Source organism: Tamandua tetradactyla, chromosome 1 (genome assembly GCF_023851605.1).
Source record: "Tamandua tetradactyla isolate mTamTet1 chromosome 1, mTamTet1.pri, whole genome shotgun sequence".
NCBI classification, from domain to species: Eukaryota; Metazoa; Chordata; class Mammalia; order Pilosa; family Myrmecophagidae; genus Tamandua; species Tamandua tetradactyla.
Window position 1 is genome coordinate 37,339,750 of NC_135327.1, and position 15,867 is coordinate 37,355,616.

The 15,867-nt window shown below is 39.3% G+C and overlaps 1 non-coding gene across 1 annotated transcript; it reads left to right on the forward strand.

The window, feature by feature from the left end:
- The first annotated feature begins 7,463 nt into the window (after window positions 1-7,463).
- LOC143652599 (U6 spliceosomal RNA) lies at window positions 7,464-7,566 on the forward strand. Its single transcript, XR_013160780.1, has one exon. It is a non-coding gene; the product is annotated as a U6 spliceosomal RNA (small nuclear RNA).
- Window positions 7,567-15,867: the final 8,301 nt, after the last annotated feature.

Genomic DNA, 15,867 nt, shown 5'->3' on the forward strand with positions numbered 1-15,867 from the left:
CAATCAACCGGTCCTGGAGGTCACCTTCTCAGCTGGATTTGTGATCTCAACCCTCCAATTACATATGCACTCCAAGAAGTCGAACTTTTCTGTCTGCTTCACTCATGGTTGCACAGGAAGCTCCAGGACAGTGGCTGTCACATGCTGGCTGCCTGACTAATAAATGCAACAAACAGGTTAGGAAGGACAAAAATGTTATCTAAGTTACAAAAATGTAACCAAGGAGAAAAAAATCACCCTCAATCTCCTCATTGGAGCTGGATTTATATTTTTCTTATTCTTTTCAGAATGTTTTTTTACACATACTATAGATACAATTTTTTTACATAATTTTACCGTATTTTGTAACATAATTATTTTGTAACATTTTTGGTAGTTGTATGATAATCCATCATATGGATTTGTACTATTTGAATTTGACATTACTTTTGCTGTTATGAACAAGGTAAGTCACCTATCTACATAAACGTCCTTACATTTATTTCCTTAGAAGAAGTTTCTGGAAATGGAATTACTATCACAGGGTCAAAGTTATCCATATTTATTTTCTCAAAAAAAGTAAAACCGAATTCTGGGAAGATGGTGGAATAAGATAGGTCAGGTTCACCCCTGCTCCAAGAAACAGCTACAGAAGTGATGGAAAGGTGACAGGGATGGTGATTCCAGGGTGTAAGTGAGCTGGGAAGGACTTCTTCACCACATAGGGAAGCCCTGGTTGTAAAAGCTGAAGAATTGAGACACAGAGAACCAGAGACCATCCAGCTGGTGCGAACAGCCTAGCATGCCCATTTCCAAATGGAGGCCTGGATTCAGGAGTATAGGGACAAGGAGATGGGGACAAAGAAGTAAGCCAAGTTGTGTTTCCTGAAGCGCTACCCTCACACGTGTCACTTCCACTCCACGACACCCGACTCCCCCCATATCCCACACATCTGAACCCCTACCATGCTCCAAGTGCTTCCTCCCCAACCCCGTATCCCTCACCAAATGTGTCCCTGCCTTCCACAGACCCACATACGCTCATAGCCACAACCTCCCCACCGGGAGCCCACACATCCATGCACCAACCTCTTGAACCCAAACCCCTACTCCACACACATACACACCCTTGCCTCAACCCCCACACAAACATCCTGTTCTCACACCCAGCAAGTGATGACATGTGCATCTGTGCTACATATCACCCCCTGCACAAACGTGCACCACTGCTCCAACACACCCCCTGCACCTGCACACCTGTGCCCACTCACCCAAATCACCTATCCCTGACCCAGTTCCTGCAACCCCTACCACCTGTGTGGTACACACTCACACATTGGCATTCCACATGCTCTGAACTCCTTCACCTGTGCAAGCACACACTTGTGCCCTGCCCTCCTTGTCCTGGGACCCCTGCAACACCTACCCCACATCCTGACACCAATGACCCCCACATTCCACGTGCCCAACCTCATCCTGCCTGCACTCCAGTCCCCATGCATTTGCTCTGCCCCCACATCTGCCTCCTGCTGCACCCTGCTCCTGCGCCCCAAGGCCTGTCTGTGCTGCACTCCTCCCCCATAGCCCCACATCTCATTTCCACAACCCCATGCCCCACACCACAGGCTCACAAGTGCCAGTAGCATCCTTGACCCATGCCTATACCTGTGCTGCAATTCATCACTGCACTGTTGTTCCCTGAAACCTGCTCCACATCCATTTTGCAAATACAAAGCTTTAGTTTACTGAAGGAAATCAACTTCCAAAGTAATCCTATCGAGAGATTTACATTCTTCAAAGGCAACAGAAAATCACTAAGCATATCATGATACAGATGGATATACCCCTGCCAAATGATCAAATTAAAACTCTGGAAGAGACAGACTTTGAAACGACTAATCAAAGATGTTCATATAACTATACTAAATAAAATCAGTGGCATGGCTAATGATATAAAGGAGATCAAAAGACACTAGAAGAGCATAAAAAGGAATTTGAAAGAATGGATAGAGAAATAGCAGATATCAAAGAGATTGTAGATACAAGTCAAACAAATTAAAAATATATTAGAGATACAGCAGTAGATTTAAAGAGGCAGAAGAAAGAATAAGTGAACTAGAGGATAGGGCAACTGATTTTGAACATACAAAACAGCAAATGGAAAAAAATATGGAAAAATTTGAATTGGATCCCGGGGAAATGATGGACAAAACAAAGCACACAAATATAGGAATCATCAGTGTCCCAGAAGGCAAAGAGAATACTAAAGGGCTAGGAAGATTAGTAGAGGATATAATGGGGGAAACTTCCCAGCACTTATAAAGGACATAAATATGAAAATCAGAGAAGCCCAAGGAACTCAAAATAGAATGAATCCAAATAAGCCTTCCCCAAGACATATAATGATTAGTCTGTCAGAGATCATCAGGAGATAGAAATAGGGTAGAAATTGGATCATTGGAGCTGAAGGGATATAGATTGTGCCACAGGACTGATTGTAAAAGTTCAGAAATGGATAGCACAGTACTACCTGATTGTAGCACAATACTGTAAGTACACTGAATGAAGTTGAATGTGAGAATGATAGAGTGAGGAGGGGTGGGGGCACATATGAAACCAGAAAGAAAGATAGATGATAAAGACTGAGATGATATAATCTAGGACTACTTGCAGTGTAAATGATAGTGACTAAATGTACAAATTAAGAAACATTTTTGCATGAAGAATAAAGCAATTTCAATATTGCGGCTTTTGAAAAAAGGTGGTGATTCATATTTTAAATATTCAACTTCTGTGTGAGACTAAAGCAAGAAATGTTTATTTGGTACAAAATTTATATTTTGACTAGTTTATTTCCTAATTTAACTTATATGGACAGTTTAATTGAACACCATAAGTACATGGAATCTTGAGTAGGGCATGAGATTTTGTAGGTTTGTCAAGGTTAGTGTGATGCCCCAATAAATCCCAGAGTGATTTGAATAGTGAATAAAGAAATAGTTGCAAAGTCTCCTTGGGAAAATGGGGAGAAAGGGGCAAAAATCAACTTTCCCATTTGGAGAATCCCTGATATTCTTGCAAGCAGTGGGGACAACTAAATCAATAGGCTGAGCCCTCAATCTTGGGGGTTGCCCCTGTGAAAGTTATCCCTGCAAAGGATAGGCTAAGCCACTTAAAATTATGCCTAAAAGTCATCCACAGTGAATGTCTTCTGTTGCTCAGCTGTGGCCTCTCTCTCTCAGTCAACACAGCAAGCAAATTCACTGCCCTCTCCCTCTCTATGTGGGACATGACTCCCAGGGATATAAACTTCTCAGGGAATGTGGGACAGAAATCCTAGAATGAGCTGGGACTCAGCATCAAGGGGTTGAGAAAATTTTCTCAACCAAAAGAGGGAAGAGAGAAATGAGACAAAATGAAGTGTCAGTGGCTGAGAGATTTCAGAGTTGAGAGGTTATCCTGGAGGTTAGTCTTACACATGATATAGATATCACATTTTAGTTTATGGGCTATTAGAGTGTCTAGAGGGAAGCCATGTTTCTTGAAGATGATTGTATAATGATATAGCTTTTGCAATGTGACTATGTGATTGTGAAAACCTTGTTCTGATGCTCCTTTTATCTATGGTATGGACAGATGAGTAAAAAATATGGATAAGAAATAAACAAATAATAAGGGGAACAAAGGTTAAAATAAATTGAGAAGATTGAAATACTACTGGCCAATGAAAGAGAGTGGTAAAGGGTATAATATGTATGGATTTTTTCCTTTTTCTTTTTTCTTTCTTTTGCTGGAGAGATGAAAATGTTCCAAAAAATGATCATGGTGATGAATATATAACAATGTGATGATATTGTGAGCCATTGATTGTAACCATTTCAAGAATGTTTGTATGTTTGTTCATTGTTTATAATAAAAATATTTTTTTTAAATCAGTCTGTCAAATGTTGAAGAGGATCAGAAAATCCAGAAAGCAGCAAGAGCAAAACAATTTACTACATACAAGGGAAACCAGATAAGACTGAATTTGGATTATTCAACTGGCATTATGGAGGCGAGAAGGCAGTGGTATGATATATTTAAGATTCTGAAAAAGAAAGATTTCCAGTCAAGAGTTCTGTACCCAGCCAAACTGTCCTTCAAAACTGAGGGGAAGATTAAATTTTTCACAGACAAACAAATCCTGAAAGAATTTGTCAACAAGGGACCAGCCCTACAAGAAATACTAAAGGGAGTTCTGCCAGAAAAAAAAAAGAGATGAGAGAGCAGTCTGGAGGAGGGAACAGAATTGGAGAGTAACAATAAGGGTAAATTAAAAGATAAAAAGATAAAGAGGGAAAAGAATATATAGATCTGACAAATAAAATCCAAAGAACAAGATGATGGATTCAAGAAACACTTTTACCATAGTAATTTGAATGTTAATGGACTAAACTCACCACTTAAAAGATACAGATTGGCAGAATGGATTTAAAAACATAATCCAGTTATATACTGTTTACAAGAGACTCATCTTAGACATAAGGATACTAAGAGATTGAAAGTGAAAGGATGGAAAAAGATGTTGCATGCAAGCTGTAAACAAAAGGAAGCAGGAGTAGCTATACTAATATCAGACAAAATAGACTTTAAATGTGAAGACACAAGAAACAAAGAAGGACACTATATATTAATAAAAAAAGGACAACTCACCAAGAAGAAATAACAATCATAAATGTTTATGCTCTCAATCAAGGAGCTCCAAGGTACATGAGGTAAACATTGGCAAAACTGAAGAGAGTGATAGACATTTCAACAATACCAGTAGATTTCAATACACCACTCTCCTCATAGACAGAACAACCAGACAGAGGATCAGCAAGGAAATAGAGAAGTTAAACAGCTTGATATATTAACTAGACTTAAGATGTATATATATAGATCATCATACCTCAAAACACCAGGATATATATTCTTCTCCAGTGGTCATGGAACATTCTCAAAGACAGATCATATGCTGAGACACAAAACAAGACTTTATAAATTTAAAAGCATTGAAATTATTCAAAGCACTTACTCTAATCACAATGAAATGAAGCTGGGAATCAATAATCACCAGAGAACAAGAACTTTCACAAATATATGGAGATTAAATAAAACACTTCTATATAACCAGCAGGTCAAAGAACAAATTGCTAGAGAAATTGTAGCTATCTGAAGACTAATGAAAACAAGAATACAACATATCAGATCTTATGGGATGCAGCAAAGGCTGTTTTGAGAGGGAAATTTATTGCCCTAAATGCTTACATTAAAAAAGAAGGTAGAGCAAAAATCAAGGACCTAACTGCTCACTGGGAAGAACTTGAGAAAGAATAACAATCTAACCCCAAAGCAAATAGAAGAAGAGAAATAATAAACATTAAAGTAGAGTTAAATAAATGGGAGAACAAAAGAACAATAGAAAGAATCAATAAAACCAAAAGTTGGTTCTTTGAGAAATCAATAAAATCGATGGGTCACTAGCAAGTCTGACAAAGAAAAAAAGAGGGAGGATGCAAATAAACAAAATCAGAAATGATAAGGGGTGCATTATCACAGACCCTGAAGAAATAAAAAAAAATCATAAGAGAATACTATGAACAGCTATATGCCAAGAAATGAGACAACTTAGACAAAATGGACAGATTCCTGGAAACACACAAACAAGCTACACTCACTCAAGAAGAAATAGAGGATCTCAACAAGCTAATCACAAGTAAAGAGATTCAAACAATCATCAAAAATATTCCTACAAAGAAAAACCCAGGGCCAGATAGCATCACAGGGGAATTTTATCAAACATTCCAAAAAAACTAACACCAATTCTGTTGAAACTTTTCCAGAAAATTGAAGAAAAAGAAACATTAGCCAACTCATTTTATGAAACTAAGATCACTTTAATACCAAAACCAGGTAAAGATGCTACAAGAAAGGAAAACTACAGGCCAGTCCCCTTAATGAGGACAGATGAAGAAATTCTCCACAAAATACTAGCAAATCGAATCCAACAACATCTTAAAAAAATTATACACCACGGCCAAGCGTGGCTTATACCAGGAATGCAAGGATATTTCAACACAAGAAAATTAGTTAATGTAATACAACACATTAACAAAACAAAAGGGAAAGATCACATGATCATCTTGATTGATGCTGAAAAGCATTCGACAAAATTCAACATCTTTTTTTTGATAAAAACACCTCAAAAGGTAGGAATCAAAGGCAAGTTCCACAATATGATAAAAAGCAGAAATGAAAAGCCTATAGCCAGCATCATACTCAATGGAGAGAGACTGAAAGCTTTCCCCCTAAGATCAGGAACAAGTCAAGGATGCCACTATTATTCAACATTGTACTAGCTAGAGCAATAAGGTAGGAAAAAGGAATAAAATGCATTCAAATTGGAAAGGAAGAAGTAAAACTTTCACTATTTGCAGATGACATGATACTATACTTGGAAAATCCTGAGAAATCTACAACAAGGTTACTTGAGTTAATGAACAAATTCAGCAAGGTGGCAGGATATAAAGTTAATCTGCAAAATCAGTAATGTTTCTATACTCAAGCAACGATCTAACTGAAGAGTCAATTAAGGAAAAAAATTCCATTCAAAATAGCAACTAAAAGAATCAAGTACCTAGGAATGAACTTAACTGGGAAAATAAAGGACTTGTACACAGAAACCTACATAACATTGCTAAAAGAAATCAAAGAAGATCTAAATGGATGGAAAGACATTCCCGGCTCATGGATAGGAAGGTTAAATATAGTTAAGATGTCAATCCTACCCAAATTGATCTACAGATTCAATGCAGTACCAATCAAAATTTCAACAACTTACTTTTAAGGCTTTGAAAAACTAGTTACCAAATTCATTCGGAAGGTAAAGAAAGCCCGAATAGCTAAAACCATCCTTAAAAAGAATGAGTGGGAAGCTTAAAACTTCCTAACTTTAAAACTTATTATAAAGCCACAGTAGTCAAAACAGCATGGTACTGGCACAAAGATAGAAGTATTGATCAATGGAATCAAATTGAGGGGGGAAAAATAGATCACCAAATCTACAGTCAACTGATCTTTAACAAGGCCCCCAAATCCACTGAACTGGGACAAAATCGTCTTTTCAACAAATGCGTGTGGGGAAACTGAATATCAATAGCCAAAACAAAGAAAGAAGACCTTTACCTTACACCCTATACAAAATGAAAGAGGACCCTTACCTTACACCCTATATAAAAACTAACTCAAAGCGAATCAAACAACTAAATATACAAACCAGTACCAAAAGCTCATGGAAGAAAATGCAGGGAAACATCTTTAAGACCTAGTAATAGGAGGTAGCTTCCTAAACTTTACAACCAAAGCACAAACAACAAAAGAAAAAAAATAGATAAATGGGAACTCCTCAAAATCAAATGTTTTTGCACCTCAAAAGACTTTGTCAAAAAGGTGAAGAGTCATGCTTGCTTTCGCGGCACATATACTAAAATTGGAATGATACGGAGAAGATTAGCATGGCTCCTGCGCAAGGATGACACGCAAATTCGTGAAGCATTCCATATTTTAGAAAAAAGAAAAAAAAGGACAAAGAGTCAGACAACTCAATGGGGGAAAATATTTGGAAATTACACATCAGAGAAAAGTTTGATATCCTGTATACATAAAGAAATCATATAATTCAACAACAAAAGAACAAGCAACCAATTTTAAAGTGGGCTAAAGAAATGAATAGGCATTTTTCTGAAGAGCAAATACAGATGGATCAAAAGCAGATGAAGAAGTGAAAAGCATGGTTTATCAGGATGGGGCTTACTATATTCAAGGATCTTAGATTGTAAGCTCTTATAGCAGTCACATATATTCAGGAAGTGTAACTATTAATTCTAAATTCTGAGATACTTAACTGTTTGAATATAATATGGTCTTTCCCAGAAACTTTGTGTATTTATGTGACAGCTGAGACTCAGAGTTAGAGCTGTGAAGCTATGAAAGTCAGAAGTACCACACATAGTAACTGTTTAAAAAGTTGAAAAAGTGATCAGAAATCAAGTAGAGGTATGAATGAAGCTGATCTGGATAGGACCAAGGTATATCAGCAGACTAGGTAAAGGATGATGTTGTCCATATTTTAAAACTTCAACTTCCATGTAAGACTACAGGGAGAGATGTTTATTTCATGCAAAATTTATATTTTGGGCAGTGCATTTCCTGATTTAACATGTATGATCAGTTTAGTTGAAAACCATAAGTACATGGAATACTGACTAGGGCATGAGATTTTGTTGGCTTGTTCAGGTTACTGTGAGCCCCCATAAATCCCAGCGTGATTTGGACAGTGAATAAAGAAATAGCTGCAAAGTTCCCTTGGGGGAATGGGAAGAACGGGGGAAATATTCTACTTCCCCATTTGGAGAATTTCTGATATTCTTGCAAGCAGTAGGGACTATCAAATCAACAGGCAAAATCCTTGATTTTGGGGTTCACCCCTATCAAACTTATTCCTGCAAAGGATAGGCTAAGCCTACTTAAAATTAGGCCTAAGCGTAAACCTCTCTGGCAACGTGGGACAGAAATCCTAGAATGAGCTGGAACTCAGCATCAAGGGATTGAGAAAACCTTCTTTACCAAAAAGGGGAAGAGAGAAATGAGACAAAATAAAGTGTCATGGTTGAGAGATTTCAAACAGAGTTGAGAGGCTATCCTGGAGGTTATTCTTATGCATTATATAGATATTCCTTTTCAGCTTATGGTGTATTTGAGTGGCTAAAGGGAAGTACCTGCAACTGTAGAGCTGTTCTACAGTAGCCTTGTTTCTTGAAGATGATTGTATAAAGATATAACATCTACAATGTGACTGTGTGACTGCAAAAACCTTGTGTCTGCTGTTCCCTTTATCTAGGGTATGGATAGATGAGCAAAAAATATGAATAAAAAATAAACAAATAATAGGGGAAACAAAGGTCAAAATATATTGGGTAGATGGAAATACTAGTGGTCAATGAGAGGGAGGGGTAAGGGGTATGGTATACATGAGTTTTTTCTTTTTTCTTTTTATTTCTTTTTCTGGAGTGATGCAAATGTTATAAGAAATGATTATGGTGATGAATATACTACTCTGTGATGATATTGTGAGCCATTGATTGTACACCATGTATGCAATATTTGTATGTCAAGAATGTTTGCATTTGTGTGTTGTTTTGTCAATAAAAATATTTTTTAAAAAACGAAAAAAATTAGGCCTAAAACAAGCCCTTGATCTTGGGGGTTGCCCCTATGAAACTTATCCCTGCAAAGATAGGCTAAGCCTACTGAAGATTATGCCTAAGAGTCACACTCCCAGAGAACCACTTCTGTTACTCAGATCGGGCCTCTCTCTCTCTCTAAGCTGTCATGGCAAGTGAATTCACTGCCCTCCCCCTCCCACACACACACACATGGGACATGACTCCAAGGGTTGTAAACCTCCCTGGCAACATGGGACAGAAATCCTAGGATGAGTTTGGACCCTGCGTCAAGGGATTGAGAAAACTTTTTCAATCAAAAGGGGGAATGAGAAATGAGATAAAGTGTCAATGGCTGAGAGATTTCAAACAGATTCAAGAGGTTATTCTGGAGGTTATTCTTATGCATAGATATCCCTTTTCAGTTTATGGTGTATTGGAGTGGTTAGAGGGAAGTACCTGAAACTGTAGAGTTGTGTTCCAATACCCTTATTTCTGGAAGATGATTGTATAATGATATAGCTTTTATAATGTGACTGTGTGACTATGAAAACCTTGTGTCTGATGCTCCATTAATCTACTGTATAGACAGATAAGTAAAAAATATGGATACAAAATAGACAAATAATAAGGGAGACAAAGGTTAAAATAAATTGGGTAGATAGAAATACTAGTGGTCAATAAGAGGGAGGAGTAAGGGCTATGGTATGTATGAGTTTTTTTCTTTTTTCTTTCTTTTGCTGAAGTGATGCAAATTTTCAAAAAAATTGTCATGGTGAGAAAGACACAAGTATGTGATGATATTGTGAGCACTGACTGTACACCATATATGAGATGTTTGTATGTAAAAAAGGTTTGTATGTTAAGTTTTATGAATAAAAAAATATTTTTAAAGCACAAGAAGAGATGTTCATTTTCACTAGCTATAAGGGGAAATGCACATGAAGACTACAACGAGATACCAACTCATACCTATAAGGATGGTGGCTATTAAACAAAAAGGTAACTACAAACATCAGAACGGATGTGGAAAAATTGGGACACTTATGCACTGCTGGTGGGAATGCATAATGGTACAGCCACTATGGAAGACAGTTTGGCGGTTTCTTAGGAAACTAAATATGGAGTTGCCCTATGACCCAGCAATAGCACTACTTGGTATATACCCAGAAGGGCTGAAAGCAGTGTCACAAAAAGACATTTGCACACCGATGTTCATAGCAGCATTATTTTCAATTGCCAAAAGATGGAAGCAATCCAAATTGATAAACAAAATGTGGTATATACATACAATGGAATATTATGCAGTAGTGAGAAGAAATGACATTCTAAAGTACATGACAAGATTGATGAACCTTTAGGATATGTGCTGAGTGAAATAAGCCAGACACAAAAAGATAGATTCTGTATGACTCCACTTTCATGAACATGGTAAGGTAAAACTGGAGGCTTATCACACTGAATATAAGAGACCTAGGGGTACCTGGAAGCCAGAGATTGGTGAATGGTTAACTAATGATGTTGAACTTAATTGTAAGTGAATAGATAGAAGTGAAGGTGGTTCACTAATGGGTCTATCATGTTCAGGTTCATGTGTCAACTTGGCCAGGTGGTGGTACCTGTTTGATTGGTTGGGCAAGTGCTGCCCTGTCTGTTGCTAAGAGGACATTTCATGGAACTAAATCATGATCATGCAATGAGTGATGTTTAATCTAATCAATGGAAGACTTTTAAGGAGGATTCAGAAGAGATAACTTCTCTTCCTGCTTCAGCCAGTGAGCTTCTCCTGTGGAGTTCATCCAGACCCTCCATCAGAATCGTCAGCTTCACAGCTTGCCCTATGGATTTTGGACTATATGCTCCCATGGTTACATGAGACACTTCCATAAATTTTACATTTATGGATATTTCCTGTTGATTTTGTTTCTCTAGAGAACTCTAACTAATACAGCTTGGTAACAGGAGTGGTTCTTAAGAAACAAAATCTTAAAAATAGGTTTTGACAATTGGCTATCTACTCTGACTGGACTCAGAGGCACTAAGGACTCTGATTCCCATAATCAGAATGATACTGCCAATCCATGGGATGAGTTGGCAAAAGAGATAGTTAAAATATCACCATTCAACTCTTCAAATGCTTCACTTGTATGATGCCAGGCTCTGGGGGATGTTTTTGAGAACTTTATGGAGTTTTGTGGAAATAGGAGGTACAGAGATGTTGGCTGGTTGTCATTAAATACACTGCATACATTAATGACTGAAAGGGATGGATTTAAGGCTTCAAATGAGAAGCTTATGCACTGTCTGACAGATGTAAACGTTTCTATGAGTGTTCTTAAGGAAAATCTTATTTTCTGTAGCTGTAGACTTGAGATCTCCAAAAATCAGACTCAGAATCTTATTGTTAGAGTAGAAACTTTACAATGTAAACTGAAATCTCAATCTTGCATGGTGTCTGCTGTTAAAGTGAGCACATTGATTGGAAAGGAGTGGGACCCTGAAAAATGGAATGGTGACATATGGATTGATAATGATGTCAGTGGTGAGGTTGAAACCCTAGGTCATGCTGGGTCTTCTCTAGATAATCCTGTATTAGTTTGCCCTGAGGGCATAGCCACCCCACCTCCAGCCTGCCTTGAGGAGTTGGCCACCCAACCTCCACCTGAAGGGATTAGCCCTAGAGTGATTAATCCTGTTTTACCAGATGAAACTGCAAATGAGTACCCTGAAGCAAATAGTTTGGAAGATATTTCTAATTCTTTTCATGACCTACCCCCACCACCCCTCATTTCTTCCAGACCTATAACTAGACTAAAGTCCCAACAGTTCCCTAAAAGTGAGGTACAAAGTATCACACATGAGGAGGTACATCATACTCCAAAAGAACTGTGTGAGTTTTCCAATTTATGTAGACATAAATCAGGGGAATTTGTGTGGCAATGGATTTTAAGGGTATGGGATAATGGTGGTCAGAATTATAAGGCTGGATCAGGCTGAATTTATTGATATGGGTTCACTAAGCAGAGATTCTGCATTCAGTATTATAGCTTGAGGGGTCAGAAAAGGCATTAACAGTTTGGATGGTTGGCTGAAACATGGATCAAAAGGTGGCCAAAATTACCTGAGGTAGAAATGCCATACTGCCATGGTATAATGTAGTTGAGAGGATCCAGAGGCTTAGAGAGATTGGAATGTTAGAGTGGATTTATCATGCAAAGCCTGTTCTTACAGCTCAGGAATGTCTGGAGGATGCACCTTTTTCCTCCTGTGAGAAATAAATTTGTGAGACTAGTGCCATAATCCCTGAAAAGCTCTGTAGTTGCACTTCTCTGTAGGTTACTATTACTGTAGGAACTGCTGTCACTGAGCTGGAATCCTTAAACATAATGAGGAAGAAACCGGATCCTGAGTTGTCAGAAGCTGGGTGGCAACACTTAATCATCAAGGACAGGATGAATGTTCAAATAATAGACAGCAAACTCAAAGCTGGAGTCAAAATAACCTGACTCACAGAGATTTGTGGCATTGGCTGGTAAATCATGGAATGCCTAGAAATGCAATAGATGGGCAGTCTACTAAATTCTTGTTTGAGCTGTATAAACAAAAGAGTTCTAGGTCAAGTGAACAGAAGTCTAACTTGAATTACAAAAATGCAGAGTCACAGCTCCTTAATCAATTTCCAGATTTGAGACAGTTTACAGACCCAGAACCCCTTGAATGAAGAGGAAGCCAAGTCCATCTGGGGGAGAACCTTGTTACACTGCCACAAATTTATACTGTTAATCTTCTTCCAAGCCTTCCCCAAGGAGACTGATGGCCTTTTGCCAGGGTAACTGCACACTGGGAAAAAGGAAATGATCAGATATTTTGGAGATTATTAGACTCTGGTTTAGAAGTGACATTGTTCTAGTTTGCTAGCTGCCGGAATGCAACACACCAGAGACAGACTGGCTTTTAATAAAGGAGGATTTATTTTGTTAGTTCTTCAGAGGAAAGGCAGCCAACTTTCCACTGAGGTTCTTTCTTATATGAGAAGGCACAGGATGGTCTCTGCTGGCCTTCTCTCCAGGCCTCTGGGTTCCAACAATTTTTCCCGGGGTGATTCCTTTCTGCATCTCCAAGGGCCTGGACTGAGCTGCAAGTGCTGAGATGAGGTATGCTGAGCTGCTTGGGCTGTGCTATGTTGCACTCACTCATTTAAGCACCAGCCAAATAAGTCAAACGTCATTCACTGCATCAGTCACGCCTCCTAGTTCATGTACCATTGGCTCATGTCCACAGCAACAGAACTAGGTGCCTTCACCTGGCCAAGTTGGCAACTGAATCTAACTACCACAGATATTAATTCCAGGAGACCTAAAATGTCACTCTGGTCCATCATTGAGAGTGGGGGCTTATGGAGGCCAGGTGATCAATGGAGTTTTAGCTCAAGTCCATCTCAAAGTGGGTCCAGTGGGCTCCCGAACTCATTCTGTTGTTATCTCCCAGTTCCAGAATGCATACTTGGAATAGACATACTGAGCAACAGACAGAATCCCCACATTGGCTCTCTAACTTGTGGAGCAAGGGCTATTATGATGGAAAACTCTAAGTGGAAGCCATTAGAGCAAAATAGTAAAATAGTAAATCAGAAACAACACCGGATTCCTGGGGGGGATTGCAGAGATCACTGCCACTCTTAAGGACTTGAAGGATGCAGGGGTGGTGATTCCCACCATATCCCCATTCAACTCTCCTATTTGGCCTGTGCAGAAAGCAGATGGGTCTTGGATTGTAAAGCTCAACCAGGTGGTAACTCCAATTGCAGCTGCTGTTCCGAATGTGGTATCATTGCTTGAGCAAATCAATACATCTCCTGGTACCTGGTATGCAGCTATTGATCTGGAAAATGGTTTTCTCTCAATAGCTGTTAGTAAGCACCACCAGAGACAGTTTGCTTTCAGCTGGCAAGGTCAGAATATACATTCACTCTCTTACCTCAGGGGTATATAAACTCTCCAGCCTTATGTCATAATCTTGTCCGCAGGGACCTAGATCTTTTCTCCCTCCAACAAGACAACACACTGGTCCATTGTACTGATGATATCATGTTGATTGGACTTAGTGAGCAAGAAGTAGCAACTACTCTAGACTTATTAGTAAGACATTTGCGTGTCAGAGGATGGGAGATAAATACAATGTAAATACAGGAGTCTCCCACCTCAGTGAAATTTTTAGGTGTCCAGTGGTGTGGGGCATGTTGAGATATCCCTTCTAAGGTGAAGGATAAGTTGCTGCATCTGGCCCCTCCTACAACCAAAAAACAGGCACAATGCTTAGTTAGTCTCTTTGTATTTTGGCAACAACATAGTCCTCATTTGGGTGTGCTACTCCAGCCCATTTATTGAGTGACCAGAAAAGCTGATAATTTTGAGTGGGAATCTGAGCAAGAGGATGCTCTGCAACAGGGCCAGGCTGCTGTACAAGCTGCTATGTTACTTCACCATGTGATCCAGCAGATCCAATGGTGCTGGAAGTATCAAATAGAGATGCTGTTTGGAGCCTTTGGCAGGTCCTTATAGGAGAATCAAAATGCAGATCCTTAGGATTTTGGAGCAAAGCCTTACCATCTGCTTCAGATAACTATTCTTTTGATAAAAAGCTTTTTGCCTGCTACTGGACCTTAGTAGACACTGAATGCTTAACCATGGGCCACCAAGTTACCATGAGACCTGAGTTGCCTATCATGAGCTGGGTGTTGTCTGACCCACCCAGCCATAAAGTTGGGTGTGCACAGCAGCATACCATCATAAAATGGAAATGGTATATATGAGATAAGGCCAGAGCAGGTCCTGAAGGCACAAGTAAGTTACATGAAGAAGTGGCCCAAATGTTCATGGTCTCCACTCCTGCGACATTACCTTCTGTTTCCCAGACCAGAGCTATGGCCTCGTGGGGAGTTCCTTACAGTGAATTGACTGAGGAAGAGAAAACTCGGCCCTGGTTTACAGATGGTTTGGTATGATATGCAGGTACCACCCAAAAGGGGACAGCTGCAGCACTACAATCCCTTTATGGGGTGTTCTTGAAGGACAGTGGTGAGGGGAAATCCTCCCAGTGGACAGAACTTCAAGCAGTGCACCTGGTTGTACATTTTGCTTAAAAGGAGAACTGGCCAGAGGAGCATTTGTATACTGACTCATAGACTGTTGTTAATGGTTTGGCTGGATGGTCAGGGACTTGGAAAGAACATTATTGGAAAATTGGTGATAAGGAGGTCTGGGGAAGAAGTATGTGGATAGACTTTTCTGAGTGGGATAAAAACATGAAGATATTTGTATCCCATGTGAATGTGCACCAGAGGGTGACTTCAGCAGAGGATTAAATGACCTGTTCTGTGGATACCAGTCAACTCTTTCCCCAGCAACTCCTGTCATTGCCCAATGGGTTCATGAACAAAGTGGTCATGGTGGTAAGGATGGAGGTTATGCATGGGCTCAACAAAATGGACTTCCACTCACCAAGGCTGACCTGGCTACAGGCACTGCTGAGTGCCCAGTCAGCCAGCAGCAGAGACCCACACTCAGCCCCCAATATGGCACCATTCCCCGAGGTGACCAGTCAGTTACATGGTGGCAAGTTGATTATATTGGACCACTCCCTTCAT